This window comes from Globicephala melas, chromosome 4 (genome assembly GCF_963455315.2).
Source record: "Globicephala melas chromosome 4, mGloMel1.2, whole genome shotgun sequence".
Lineage (NCBI taxonomy): Eukaryota > Metazoa > Chordata > Mammalia > Artiodactyla > Delphinidae > Globicephala > Globicephala melas.
In genome coordinates, this window is record NC_083317.1 from 128600536 (window position 1) to 128616876 (window position 16341).

Here is a 16341-nt window from a genome sequence, read left to right on the forward strand (position 1 = left end):
ACCAAAGTTACCTCCTCAGAAAACGGCTAAGGGGATCCTCACACTCCAGGAAAAACTGGGAAGACAGGAGAACCCACCTGGCACTGGTCAGAGGGCCAAGGAGTGGCGCCGCCCCTGAGGGACCGGCAGCAAAGCCCAGGGCAGGCAGCCAGTCTCAGCCTCGTAACCTGAAGGGCTGCTTGCTGCCACCTGATGCACAGCCTGCCTCGCCCCTGCAGCCAGTCGTGGGAGGTGACATCCAGGGGCTGGTCTTAGAGAGTCCCTGTACCCTGGAATCAGATTCTGGCTTCACCAGCTATAGCCACGTGTCAGGTTAATTACTTCACTTTCTGAGCCTGAGATTTGCCACCTGAAAGGCAGGGGTGTTATCCCCCTCCTACCACAGCTGTAAGGATTACAGGAGATGGTATCTGTGAAAGGGCACAGAATGAGAGCTCAGTTACTAGTAAACCCTCTCCTATCACACTTTGCAAAGTATTTTATGAAGCCAGCATTAAATACCAAAACAAGAAAAGGACATTACAAGAAAATGCAGACCAAAATCCCTCATGAACATAGATACAAACAGTCCTAAGATATTACCAAATCAATTCCAGCATTAAATAAAAACACTGGTGCATCATGACCAAGTGCAGTTATATCCAGGAATTCGGACTTGATTTAATGTGTGAAAAGCAATGAAATTATTAAAGGAGAACAACCATATGGTCACTTCAGTAGATATAAACATCTGAGAAAATCCAACATTCACAATTAAAAACTAGCAGTAAACTAGGAGTACAATTGAACTTCCATTATCTGATAAAAAATATCTACAAAAAAACTTATATACTCATGGATTAGAAGAATAAATCAATCCCCAAACTGATCTATACCAGTGCTGCCTGAAAGAGCTTTCTATGATGATGAAAATGTTCTCTGGCTCTGCTATTTGTCGACATAGTAGCCACTAGCCACATGTGGCTACCGAATACTTGAAACATGACTAGTAAAAGTGAGAGGCTAAGTTCCTAATTGTATTTAATTTTAATTACTTATACTATTTTAATTATTTTAGATTTAAAGTTTAATAGCAAGTATAGTGGAGAAATCTGTATTTTTCAAGCAATTCCTATCAAAATCATAGGAATTTCTGATAAGCAGATTCTAAGATTCACATGGTTAATACAAAGGAGACAGAATGGTCAAAACGGTATTTTCTTTTTTAAAATATCAGTATAGGAAGACTTATACTAACTGACTTGAAGACTCACAAAAGCAGGGTTTCTCCGTCTTGGTATTATCAACAATTTGGACAGGATAATTCTTTGCTGTGGGTGTTTGACCTCTGCACGTAGGATGTAGAGCAGCATCTCTGGCCTGCACCCACTAGATGCCAGTAGCACACCCCTCCACCCCTCATCCCCACTGTGACAACCAAAAGTGTTTCCAACACTGCCACATGTTCCCAGGATATTGAAACTGTCCCTGGTGAGAACCACCAAGAACTACAAAGCTACAGTAATCAAGACAGTATGGCAGAGGCATAGAGGTTGGCAAAAACAGCAATGAAACAGGATAGATCGTGAAGAAACAGGCCCACACAACTGATTTTAGACCAGGCACCAAAACAATTCAGTGTGGAAAGTAAGTCTTGTTAACTAATGGTGATGGAACAATTAAATATCTGTATGGAAAAAAACGGAAGTAGACTCCTGTTTCACTCTATACTCTACACACAAAAATTAGCCCCAAATGGATTGTAGATCTTAACATAACCCACAACTACAAAGCTCCTAGAAGATGATGTGGACTATCTTTGAAACTTTGTAGTAGGCAAAGATTTCCTGGACAGGACACAAAAAGTTCTAATCAGAAGTAAAAACACTGATAAATGGGACTTTACCAAGTTTTTAAAATAATGTGAATCAAAAGACACCATTAATTAAATGAATAAACAAGTCACAGACCAGGAGAAAAATATTTAAAATACACATATCTGACAAAGGATTCACATCCAGAATATATAAAGAACCCTACAAATCAACAATAAAAAGACAACTCAAAAAATAATAGCAATAGGCAAAACTTCCCTCTTGCCTAATGCATTTTCTGAGATGATAGAAATGTTCCATATCTTATTTTGAATGGTGAATACAAAGTTGTATTAACTGCCAAAACCCATCCCAATGAACATGTAATTTACTGTGCCTCAATTGTAACTCAATAGAAGAAAAATCTATGTTAATGACTTGAAATAAAGAATGTGAGTGATGAGTCCTGGGATGAAGACAATTCTAAATTAAGAAACCACAAGAAGTACAAAGAGGCCAGAATAAAAATCAAAATGAAGAAAAATACAAGCAATGACAACCAAAACAAGATAAAATCGTCCCTGAGCTGCCAAGAGTGGGCCCCAGGTCTACTAAGATGATGGCCTCATCATCTTAGGCCCTAGTCCAGGCCTGACAGAGCACCTGGCACCCAGAGAGCCCAATGAGCCCTGGCTAATTCCTACAAGGAAGAAATGAGAACCAGTGTCAAGGGGGAGGAGGAGTGGGTGAGGGAAGGATCGGGAGTTTGGGATTAGGAGGTGCAAGCTAGTATATACAGGCTGGATAAACAACAAGGTCCTAGGGTACAGCACAGGGAATATATACGTATATATATTCTTTTCCATTATGGTTTATCACAGGATACTGAATACAGTTCCCTGTGATAAACCATAATGGAAAAGAATATATATACGTATAACTGAGTCACTTTGCTGTACAGCAGAAATTAACACAACACTGTAAATCAACTATACTTCAATAAAAAAGAAAAAGAAATGAGAACCAGAAAAGAGGCCTCCTCTGTGAGCCTCTAAAGCTGCCTTTTTTGACACCCCATAAACATCACAAAGAATTACTGAGTCAAGAAGAAGGGAAGCTGAGGAACCAGAATGGAACCAGGTATTCAGACTCCAGCCAGGGCTAGGGCAGGCCCCTGGGATAGACATTCTAAGTATTTGTAGATAAAGTTTCCACAATAAGCCAAGCAGTTTCTTAACAAGTGAGCTTGTCAAAGTGCACCTGTACTGGAGGGTGCCAGAACCTGCAGACATAGTCACGGGACAAGAAGTATCTCTGAGCAGACACAGAAGATCATGTGAAGTCCACACCAGGGACAGACACAGCAAAGAGGAGGAACTAAAGAGATACGTGAACAGCCGAGAACTTACTGTAGGAACAAAATGCATTTTCAGTATGTGTAAATTCCTAACTTTAAACACTATTTCTAGACAACAAAATGGTGGAATAGGCAGCTCCAAGCTCCTGTCTGCAAACAGAAACATCAAAACACATGCAGAAACTGTCAGAACCAACTTTGTCAAAACTCTGGAACAGGCAAAATGTACTAAGTAAAAGCTGAATCAGGAAAAAGGCAACTTAGAAACTGTAGGAAAGCTCTGTGGCGTTTTGAATTACACGTGCCCCACACTCTTCCCTGGTTCTAGAGGAAGCAAAGAAGACCTGAGGCACAAATCACCATGTAGGTCTGTTCTGCCTTGTCTGGGGGCTACCTGAAAGATGGATGCAAGCCTTTCATCACTTCACCTAACTCAGAACTCACTCAGGCCAGAAAAGTGGCAGGCATTGCTCACTGTAAGGCAAAAGAACCACCTATAGACATCTGGGGTGAAAGATGACGGTTGACATTTCCTAAGGCCTGGGAGGAAAAAAACAGGGAGAGAGGGGGTTTGGGGGGGGGAATTAGGGCATTCAAGATCACCTGTGTATACAAGGGACTTCAGAAAGACGCAGACGTGCCTAGAGCCAGATGCGTGTTCAGAAAAGACCTGAGAAGGGAAATAAGAAAATACTTTGAACGGATCAGTGGAACGGAATAGAGAGCCCAGAAACAAACCCACACACCTAGGGACAATTAATCTTCGACAAAGAAGGCAAGAATATACAATGGGAAAAGACAGTCCTTCAGCAAGTGGCGTTAAGAAAGTTGTACAGCCACATATAAATCAATGAAGTTAGAACACACCCTCACACCATACATAAAAATAAACTCAAAATGGCTTAAAGACATAAATATACGACAAGACACCATAAATGTCCAAGAAGAGAACATAGGCAAAACATTCTCTGACATAAACTGTACCAATGTTTTCTTAGGTCAGTCTCCCAGGGCAACAGAAATAAAAGCAAAAATATAAAATGGGACCTAATCAAGCTTATAAGCTTTCACACAGCAAAGGAACCATAAACAAAATGAAAAGACAACCTACAGACTGGGAGAAAATATTTGCGAATGATGCAACCAACAAGGGCTTAATTTCCAAAACATACAAAGAGCTACAATTCACTAACAACAACAACAAAAACCCAATTGAAAAATGGGCAGAAGACCTAAATAGACATTTCTCCAAAGAAGACATACAGATGGCCAATAGGCACATGAATAGATGCTCATCATTGCTAATTATTAGAGAAATGCAAATCAAAACTATAATGAGGCACCACCTCACACGAGTCAGAATGGCCATGATTAAAAAGTCTACAAGTAATAAATGCTGGAGAGGGTTTGGAGAAAAGGGAACCCTCCTACACAGGTGGTTGCCACATGATCCAGCAACCCCACTCCTGGGCATATACCCAGACAAAATTATAATTCAAAAAGATGCATGCACCCCTATGTTCACAAAAGCACTATGTACAATAGTCAAGACATGGAAACAACCTAAATGTCCAGTGACAGACGAATGGATAAAGATGATGTGGTATATATATAATGGAATATTATTCAGTCACTAAAAAGAATGAAATAATGCCATTTGCAGCAACATGGATGGACCCAGAGATGATCATACTAAGTGAATTAAGTCAGGCAGAGAAAGACAAATACCATATGATATCACTTATATGTGGAATCTAAAATATGACACAAATGAACTTGTCTACAAAACAGAAACAGACTCACAGACATAGAAAACACACTTGTGGTTGCCAAGCGTGGGTGGGGGAGGATTGGGAGTTTGGGACTCACAAACTATTATATACAGAATGGATAAACAACAAGGTTCTGCCATACAGCACAGGGAACTAACAATATATTCAATATTCTGTGATAAACCAGAATGGAAAAGAAAATGAAAAAGAATATATACGTGTATAACTGAGTCACTTTGCTGTACAGCAGAAATTAACACAACATTGTAAATCAACTATACTTCAATAAAAAAATTTTAAAAAAGAAAATACCTTGAGATGAATTAAAAGGAAAACATAACATTACAAAAGACCTGAGAAGACCTTAGGCTTTAACCTTGGGCTGATACCTAAACTCAGTTTAAGTCTGGCTACATGTTGAAGGACAGCCTCAGTACAAAGCCAATTTGCAAAGACTAGGGGAGATGTTTTCTTATTTGTCTGTTTTGGCACCTGGTGTTCAAGGTAATCTCTGTTAAAACAATAGCTGGACACAAGCTTAGGAAAACAACAAGGAATATAGCCTCTGCAAAAACAGCTGGGAAAAGTCACTAGAAAAATGGACTACTACAGCACTGAACAATCAAAAAAACCTCAAACTCTGGAAAAAGGGGAGAATATGATTTTCAGAGTTACCGCATTATAATATTCAAATGTTCAGTTTCCAACAAATAGCAAAGCATACAAAGCAACAGGAAAGTACAGCCATTCAAATGAGCAAAATAAAAGAATCCATCCCGCAGAAGCCCAGACAATAAACTTACTAAACAAAGATTTTAAATCAACTGTCTTAAATATGCTCAAGGAAGTAAAGGAAAACATGAAGAACTAAAAAAATCAGGAAAAAAAATTATGAACAAAATGAGAATATCAATCAAGAGAAATTATAAAAAGGAACCAAACAGAAATTCCATGGCTGAAAAGTACAATAACTGAAATGAAAAGTTCACTACAGGGGTTCAACAACAGACCTGAGTAGACAAGAAGGATAAGGAAACTTGAAGATAAGAAAACTTAAATAATCCAGTCTGAGGAACAGAAAGAAAAGAAAAAATGAAGTGAATAGAGACTAAGGGACCTATGGAATATCATCAAGAGAACTGACATACACCGCATGGCAGTACCAGAGGAAGAGAGAGAGAGAAAGGGGCAGAGAGATTATTTGAAGAAAGAATGTCCAAAAACTTCTCAATTTTGGCACAAGATGTGAAGCTACAAATTCAAGAAACTCTAAGTAGGATAAACTCATACACACCCATACCGAGACACATTATAGTCAAATTATTGAAAGACAAAGACAGAATCTTGAAAGTAGCAAGAGAGAAGTGACTCATCATACAGAAAGAATCTTCAGGGCTTCCCCGGTGGCGCAGTGGTTGAGAATCCGCCTGCCAATGCAGGGGACACGGGTTCGATCCCTGACCCGGGAAGATCCCACATGCCACAGAGCAACTAAGCTCGTGTGCCACAACTACTGAGCCTGTGCTCTAGAGCCCATGAGCCACAACTACTGAGCCTGCGTGCTGCAACTACTGAAGCCCGTGCGCCTAGAGCCCGTGCTCCACAATGAGGGAAGCCTCTGCAATGAGAAGCCCGTGCACCACAAAGAAGAGTAGCCCCCGCTCACCGCAACTAGAAAAAGCCCGCGTGCAGCAACGAAGACCCAACACAGCCAAAAATAAATAAATAAATAAATAATTTTTTTTTTTTTAAACATCTTTATTGGAGCATAATTGCTTTACAATGGTATGTTAGTTTCAGCTTCACAACAAAATGAATCAGTTATATATATACATGTTCCCATATCTCTTCCCGCTTGCGTCACCCTCCCTCCCACCCTCCCTATCCCACCCCTCCAGGCGGTCACACAGCACCGAGCTGATCTCCCTGTGCTATGCGGCTGCTTCCCACTAGCTATCTACCTTACGTTTGGTAGTGTATACATGTCCATGCCTCTTTATTGCTTTGTCACCGTTTACCCTTCCCCCTCCCCATAGCCTCAAGTCCATTCTCTAGTAAGTCTGTGTCTTTATTCCTGTTTCACCCCTAGGTTTTTCATGACATTATTTTTTTCTTAAATTCCATATATATGTGTTAGCATACGGTATTTGTCTCTCTCTTTCTGACTTACTTCACTCTGTATGACAGACTCTAGGTCTATCCACCTCATTACAAATAGCTCAATTTCGTCTCTTTTTATGGCTGAGTAATACTCCATTGTATATATGTGCCACATCTTCTTTATCCATTCATCCGATGATGGACTCTTAGGTTGTTTCCATCTCTGGGCTATTGTAAATAGAGCTGCAATGAACATTTTGGTACATGACTCTTTTTGAATTATGGTTTTCTCAGGGTATATGCCCAGTAGTGGGATTGCTGGGTCATATGGTAGTTCTATTTGTAGCTTTTTAAGGAACCTCCATACTGTTCTCCACAGTGGCTGTATCAATTTACATTCCCACCAACAGTGTAAGAGGGTTCCCTTTTCTCCACACCCTCTCCAGCATTTATTGTTTCTAGATTTTTTGATGATGGCCATTCTGACTGGTGTGAGATGATATCTCATTGTAGTTTTGATTTGCATTTCTCTAATGATTAGTGATGTTGAGCATTCTTTCATGTGTTTGTTGGCACTCTGTATATCTTCTTTGGAGAAATGTCTATTTAAGTCTTCTGCCCATTTTTGGATTGGGTTGTTTGTTCTTTTGTTATTAAGCTGCATGAGCTGCTTATAAATTTTGGAGATTAATCCTTTGTCAGTTGCTTCATTTGCAAATATTTTCTCCCATTCTGAGGGTTGTCTTTTGGTCTTCTTTATGGTTTCCTTTGCTGCGCAAAAGCTTTTAAGTTTCATTAGGTCCCATTTGTTTACTTTTGTTTTTATTTCCATTTCTCTAGGAGGTGGGTCAAAAAGGATCTTGCTGTGATTTATGTCATAGAGTGTTCTGCCTATGTTTTCCTCTAAGAGTTTGATAGTTTCTGGCCTTACATTTAGGTCTTTAATCCATCTTGAGCTTATTTTTGTGTATGGTGTTAGGGAGTGATCTAATCTCATACTTTTACATGTAGCTGTCCAGTTTTCCCAGCACCACTTATTGAATAGGCTGTCCTTTCTCCACTGTACATTTCTGCCTCCTTTGTCAAAGATAAGGTGACCATATGTGCGTGGGTTTATCTCTGGGCTTTCTATCCTGTTCCATTGATCTGTATTTCTGTTTTTGTGCCAGTACCATACTGTCTTGATTACTGTAGCTTTGTAGTATAGTCTGAAGTCAGGAAGCCTGATTCCTCCAGCTCCATTTTTCGTTCTCAAAATTGCTTTGGCTATTCGGGGTCTTTTGTGTTTCCATACAAATTGTGAGATTTTTTGTTCTAGTTCTGTGAAAAATGCCAGTGGTAGTTTCATAGGGATTGCATTGAATCTGTAGATTGCTTTAGGTAGTAGAGTCATTTTCACAATGTTGATTCTTCCAATCCAAGAACATGGTATATCTCTCCATCTATTTGTATCATTTTTAATTTCTTTCATCAGTGTCTTATAATTTTCTGCATACAGGTCTTTTGTCTCCTTAGGTAGGTTTATTCCTAGGTATTTTATTCTTTTTGTTGCAATGGTAAATGGGAGTGTTTTCTTGATTTCACTTTCAGATTTTTCATCCTTAGTGTATAGGAATGCCAGAGATTTCTGTGCATTAATTTTGTATCCTGCTACTTTACCAAATTCATTGATTAGCTCTAGTAGTTTTCTGGTAGCATCTTTAGGATTCTCTATGTATAGTATCATGTCATCTGCAAACAGTGACAGCTTTACTTCTTCTTTTCCGATTTGGATACCTTTTATTTCCTTTTCTTCTCTGGTTGCTGTGGCTAAACTTCCAAAACTATGTTGAATAAGAGTGGTGAGAGTGGGCAACCTTGTCTTGTTCCTGATCTTAGTGGAAATGCTTTCAGTTTTTTACCATTGAGGACAATGTTGGCTGTGGGTTTGTCATATATGGCCTTTATTATGTTGAGGAAAGTTCCCTCTATGCTTACTTTCTGGAGGGTTTTTATCATAAATGGGTGTTGAATTTTGTCAAAAGCTTTCTCTGCATCTATTGAGATGATCATATGGTTTTTCTCCTTCAATTTGTTAATATGGTGTATCACGTTGATTGATTTGCGTATATTGAAGAATCCTTGCATTCCTGGAATAAACCCCACTTGATCATGGTGTATGATCCGTTTAATGTGCTGTTGGATTCTGTTTGCTAGTATTTTGTTGAGGATCTTTGCATCTATGTTCATCAGTGATATTGGCCTGTAGTTTTCTTTCTTTGTGACATCCTTGTCTGGTTTTGGTATCAGGGTGATGGTGGCCTCGTAGAATGAGTTGGGGAGTGTTCCTCCCTCTGCTATATTTTGGAAGAGTCTGAGAAGGATAGGTGATAGCTCTTCCCTAAATGTTTGATAGAATTCACCTGTGAAGCCATCTGGTCCTGGGCTTTTGCTTGTTGGAAGATTTTTAATCACAGTTTCAATTTCAGTGCTTGTGATTGGTCTGTTCATATTGTCTATTTCTTCCTGATTCAGTCTTGGCAGGTTGTGCCTTTCTAAGAATTTGTCCATTTCTTCCAGGTTGTCCATTTTCTTGGCATAGAGTTGCTTGTAGTAATCTCTCATTGTCTTTTGTATTTCTGCAGTGTCAGTCGTTACTTCTCCTTTTTCATTTCTAATTCTATTGATTTGAGTCTTCTCCCTTTTTTTCTTGATGAGTCTGGCTAATGGTTTATCAATTTTGTTTATCCTTTCAAAGAACCAGCTTTTAGTTTTATTGATCTTTGCTATCGTTTCCTTCATTTCTTTTTCATTTATTTCTGATCTGATTTTTATGATTTCTTTCCTCCTGCTAACTTTGGGGTTTTTTTGTTCTTCTTTCTCTAATTGCTTTAGGTGCAAGGTTAGATTGTTTATTCGAGATGTTTCCTGTTTCTTAAGGTAAGATTGTATTGCTATAAACTTCCCTCTTAGAACTGCTTTTGCTGCATCCCATAGATTTTGAGTCGTCGTGTCTCCATTGTCATTTGTTTCTAGGTATTTTTTGATTTCCCCTTTGATTTCTTCAGTGATCACTTCGTTATTAAGTAGTGTATTGTTTAGCCTCCATGTGTTTGTATTTTTTACAGATCTTCTCCTGTGATTGATATCGAGTCTCATAGCGTTGTGGTCGGAAAAGATACTTGATACAATTTCAATTTTCTTAAATTTACCAAGGCTTGATTTGTGACCCAAGATATGATCTATCCTGGAGAATGTTCCATGAGCACTTGAGAAAAATGTGTATTCTGTTGTTTTTGGATGGAATGTCCTATAAATATCAATTAACTCCATCTCATTTAATGTATCATTTAAAGCTTGTGTTTCCTTATTTATTTTCATTTTGGATGATCTGTCCATTGGTGAAAGTGGGGTGTTCAAGTCCCCTACTATGAATGTGTTACTGTCGATTTCCCCTTTTATGGTTGTCAGTATTTGCCTTATGTATTGAGGTGCACCTATGTTGGGTGCATAAATATTTACAATTGTTATATCTTCCTCTTGGATCGATCCCTTGATCATTATGTAGTGTCCTTCTTTGTCTCTTCTAATAGTCTTTGTTTTAAAGTCTATTTTGTCTGATATGAGAATTGCTACTCCAGCTTTCTTTTGGTTTCCATTTGCATGAAATACCTTTTTCCATCCCCTTACTTTCAGTCTGTATGTGTCTCTAGGTCTGAAGTGGGTCTCTTGTAGACAGCAAATATATGGGTCTTGTTTTTGTATCCATTCAGCCAATCTGTGTCTTTTGGTGGGAGCATTTAGTCCATTTACATTTAAGGTAATTATCGATATGTGTGTTCCCATTCCCATTTTCTTACTTGTTATGGGTTTGTTATTGTAGGTCTTTTCCTTCTTTTGTGTTTCTTGCCTAGAGAAGTTCCTTTAGCAGTTGTTGTAGAGCTGGCTTGGTGGTGCTGAACTCTCTCAGCTTTTGCTTGTCTCTAAAGGTTTTAATTTCTCCATCAAATCTGAATGAGATCCTTGCTGGGTAGAGTAATCTTGGTTGCAGGTTTTTCTCCTTCAACACTTTCAATATGTCCTGCCACTCCCTTCTGGCTTGCAGAGTTTCTGCTGAAAGATCAGCTGTTAACCTTATGGGGATTCCCTTGTGTGTTATTTGTTGTTTTTCCCTTGCTGCTTTTAATATGTTTTCTTTGTATTTAATTTTTGACAGTTTGATTAATATGTGTCTTGGCGTATTTCTCCTTGGATTTATCCTGTATGGGACTCTCTGTGCTTCCTGGACTTGATTAACTATTTCCTTTCCCATATTAGGGAAGTTTTCAACTATAATCTCTTCAAATATTTTCTCAGTCCCTTTCTTTTTCTCTTCTTCTTCTGGAACCCCTATAATTCGAATGTTGGTACGTTTAATGTTGTCCCAGAGGTCTCTGAGACTGTCCTCAGTTCTTTTCATTCTTTTTTCTTTATTCTGCTCTGCAGTAGTTATTTCCACTATTTTATCTTCCAGGTCACTTATCCGTTCTTCTGCCTCAGTTATTCTGCTATTGATCCCATCTAGAGTACTTTTAATTTCATTTATTGTGTTGTTCATCGTTGCTTGTTTCATCTTTAGTTCTTCTAGGTCCTTGTTAACTGATTCTTGCATTTTGTCCATTCTATTGTCCATTCTATCTCCAAGATTTCGGATCAACCTTACTATCATTATTCTGAATTCTTTTTCAGGTAGACTGCCTATTTCCTCTTCATTTGTTAGGTCTGATGGGTTTTTATCTTGCTCCTTCATCTGCGGTGTGTTTTTCTGTCTTTTCATTTTGCTTATCTTACTGTGTTTAGGGTCTCCTTTTTTGCAGGCTGAAGGTTCGTAGTTCCTGTTGTTTTTTGTGTCTGTCCCCAGTGGCTAAGGTTGGTTCAGTGGGTTGTGTAGGCTTCCTGGTGGAGGGTACTAGTGCCTGTGTTCTGGTCGATGAGGCTAGATCTTGTCTTTCTGGTGGGCAGGTCCACGTCTGGTGGTGTGTTTTGGGGTGTCTGTAGACTTATTATGATTTTGGGCCGCCTCTCTGCTAATGGGTGGGGTTGTGTTCCTGTCTTGCTAGTTGTTTGGCATAGGATGTCCAGCACTGTAGCTTGCTGGTCGTTGAGTGAAGCTGGGTGCTGGCGTTGAGATGGAGATCTCTAGGAAATTTTTGCTGTTTGATATTATGTGCAGCTGGGAGGTCTCTTGTGGATCAGTGTCCTGAAGTTGGCTCTCCCACCTCAGAGGCACAGCACTGACTCCTGGCTGCAGCACCAAGAGCTTTTCATCCACAGGGCTCCTTAATTTGGGATGATTGGTTGTCTATTCAGGTATTCCACAGATGCAGGGTATATCAAGTTGATTGTGGAGCTTTAATCCGCTGCTTCTGAGGCTGCTGGGAGAAATTTCCCTTTCTCTTCTTTGTTCGCACAGCTCCCGGGGCTCAGCTTTGGATTTGGCCCCGCCTCTGCATGTAGGTCGCCTGAGGGCGTCTGTTCTTCACTCAGACAGGACGGGGTTAAAGGAGCCGCTGATTCGACGGCTCTGGCTCACTTAGGCTGGGGGGAGGGAGGGGTACGGAGTGCGGACCAAGCCTGAGGCGGCAGAGGCCTGCGTGACGTTGCACCAGCCTGAGACGCACCATGCGTTCTCCCGGGGAAGTTGTCCCTGGATCACGGGACCCTGGCAGTGGCGGGCTGCACAGGCTTTGGGAAAGGGAGGTGGGGATAGTGACCTGTGCTTGCACACAGGCTTCTTGGTGGCTGCAGCAGCAGCCTTAGCGTCTCATGCCCGTCTTTGGTGTCTGCACTGATAGCTGCGGCACGTGCCCATCTCTGGAGCTCCTTTAAGCAGCGCTCTTAATCCCCTCTCCTCGCGCACCAGGAAACAGACAAGAAAAAGTCTCTTGTTTCTTCGGCAGCTCAAGACTTTTCCCAGACTCCCTCCTGGCTAGCCATGGCACTAACCCCTTCAGATCTAAGCTCCGAAGCCTGAGCCTCAGCTCCCAGCCCCAGCCCATCCCGGCAGGTGAGCAGACAAGCCTCTCAGGCTGGTGAGTGCTGGTCAGCACCGATCCTCTGTGCAGGAATCTCTCCACTTTGCCCTCCGCACCCCTGTTGCTGTGCTCTTCTCCGTGGCTCTGAAGCTTCCCCCCTCCGCCACCCGCAGTCTCTGCCCGCAAAGGGGCTTCTACTGTGTGGAAACCTTTCCTCCTTCACAGCTCCCTCCCACTGGTGCAGGTCCCATCCCTATTCTTTTGTCTCTGTTTTTTCTTTTTTCTTTTGCCCTACCCAGGTACGTGGGGAGTTTCTTGCCTTTTGGGAGGTCTGAGGTCTTCTGCCAGCGTTCAGTGGGTGTTCTATAGGAGCAGTTCCACGTGTAGATGTATTTCTGATGCATCTGTGGGGAGGAAGGTGATCTCCACGTCCTACTCTTCCGCCATCTTCTCCTATCTCCTGTAACACCACTTTTTATTTCTTACATGATTTAAAAAACAAATGCAGGGAATTCCCTGGTGGTCCAGTGGTTAGGACTCCATGCTGTCACTGACAGGGTCTGGGTTCAGTCCCTGGTTGGGAAACTAAAATCCTGCAAGCTGCGTGGCATGGCCACATATCAATAGATCTAGAAAACCATTCACAAAATCCAACACCTACTCATGATAAAAACTCTCAGCAAACTAGAAATACAGGGGAACTTTCTCAACTTCATAAAGAACATCTACAAAAACCTATAGCTACCATCATACGTAATGGTGAAAAACCAGAAGCTTTCCCACCAAGATCAGGTATAATGCAAGAATGTGCCCTCTCACCACTCCTTTTCAAAACCGTACTGGAAGTCCTCGCTAATACAATGGAACAAGGAAAGGAAATATATAAAAGGCATACAGATTGGGAAGGAAGAAATCAAACTTTCTTTGTTTACAGATGACATGACTGTCTATGTAGAAAATCCTAAAGAACAAAAGTACTGCTGAAACTAATAATTATAGCAAAGCTGCAGGACACAAAGTGAATTTATTAAAGTCAATCACTTTCCTGTATACCAGCAATGAATTTGAAACTAACAATAGAATACCGTTTACATTAGCGCACCCCCATCCCCCCAAAAAAATACATAGGCATAAATCTAACAAAACAAGATCTATATGAGGAAAATTACAAAACTCTGATGAACAAAATAAAAAAGCTAAGTAAGTAGAGATATTCCATGTTCATGGATAGAAATACTCAATATCATCCAGGGGTATGGTATTGGTGAAACAAATCAATGGAACAGAATAAAGAGCCCAGATAGACCTACATAATATAAATAGACCTACATAAATAGACCTACATAAATATAATCAACTGATCTTTGACAAAGGACCAAAAGTAATACAATGGAAGAAAAACAGTCTTTTTAACAAATGATGCTGGAACTACTAGACATCCACATCCAAAAAAACTGATGTAGACAAACCTTATACCTTTAACAAAAATTAACTCAAAATGGATCCAGAGACCTAAATGTAAAACACAAAACTATAAAACTCATAGAAGGTAACATGGGAGAATACCTAGGTGACCCTGGAAATAGCAGCAACGTTTTAGATACACTACTTTCAAAGGCATGATCTATGAAAGAAATAATTGGTAAGCTGGTCTTCACTAAAATTAAAAACTTCTTCTCTGTGAAAGACACTGTCTAGAGAATGAGAAGACAACCACTGACTGGGAGAAAGTATCTGCAAAACACACAATCTGATAAAGGATTGCTATCTAACATATACAAAGAACTCTCAAAACTTGTGAAAGAATTTCAATCTAAAATAGAACTGGAGGATGTAATTGGAAAATCTCACACAGTGCCCTCAGGAAGACAAAAACTTAAGGACTAAGAAACGGATTTCCTTTAAAGGCCTGATTTACAGAACACTGATAGTGCCAACATTTTCTCAGATGACAGGGGGTTGATCAGGGGTTATCTCATATCAACCTTGGGAAGTTTCATGAATGGGAGATGACCCAGGTCAGGATGGACTCACCAAGTGGGCTGAATTGAGTTTTGTTTCTGTGACTGGACTGATTTTATCTGCTCAGGAAGTTTTCAAGGCTGGTCTCCATTTGTTGTTTATTTTAACTGACTCTAACTGGACTCTCCCCTCTTTACATTTCCTGTCCATAAATACAACCTGCCCCAAACCCTCAATGGACTCACCTGTAGCTTGCTACGGTTTGCTTGTCCTAAATTACAGTTCCTCTGCTATTCCTGAATAAACTAATCTTTTTGAGTTTACCTCTGTTTAGGTCAAACAAACGCAACAATAAGAAAATGACCCAATTAAAAACTGGCCAAAGATCTGAATAGATACCTCACCAAAGAAAACACAGACAGGGCAAATAAGCATATGAAAAGATGCTCCACATCATATGTCATCAGGGAAATGCAAATTAAAGTGAGATGCCACTACACACATCACAATAGCCAAAATGCAGAACACTGAGAACACCAAAAGCTGACAAGGATGTGGAGCAATAGGAAGTCTCCTTCACTGCTGGTGGGGATGCAAATTAGTACAGCCACTCTGGAAGACAGTTTGGCAGTTTCTTACAAACTAAACACACTCTTACCATTTGAGCCAGCAATCATGCTCCTCGGTATTTACCCAAATGAGTTGAAAACTTCCATCCACATAAAAACCTGCACACGAATGTTTTTAGCAGCTTTATTAATAACTGCCAAAACTTAAAAGTAGCCAGGATGTCTTTCAGTAGGTGAATGGATAAATGAACTGTGATATATCTAGACAATGTAATATTAACACTAAAAAGAAATCAGCTATCAAGCCGTGAAAAGACACAGAGGAAACGTGAATCATAGAGTATGTGGCCTTCTCAGACCAGCTTCCTCCATATAACTAGCCGGAAGAGGCTAATCTGAAAAAGCTACATACTGTATGATTCCAACTATATGACATTTTGGAAAAGGAAAACTATGGAAACAGTAGAAGGATGAGTGGTTGCCAGGGGTTTATCAGGCTATCAGGGTTAGGGGGAAGGGAGTGATGAATAGGTGGAGCACAGAGGATTTTTAGGGCAAGTGAAACTATTTTATATGATGCTGCAAATGGTGGATACATATCATTACACATTTATCCAAACCTACAGAATATCCAACGCCAAGAGTCAACCCTATAGTAAACCATGGACTTGTAATGATGTGTCAATGTACATTCCATAATTGTAACAGACACAGTGCTCTGGTTCAGAATACTGATAGTGGGGTAGGCTGTACATGTGTGAAAACAGAGTATATATGGGAATGCTCTGTTGTTTC

At 40.2% G+C, this 16341-nt stretch overlaps 1 protein-coding gene across 5 annotated transcripts in view; it reads right to left on the minus strand.

Annotated features, from left to right (window-relative positions):
* The window catches only part of PCCB (propionyl-CoA carboxylase subunit beta), a 92850-nt gene that overhangs the window by 8436 nt on the left and 68073 nt on the right, over nucleotides 1–16341 (minus strand). The window lies entirely within an intron of this gene.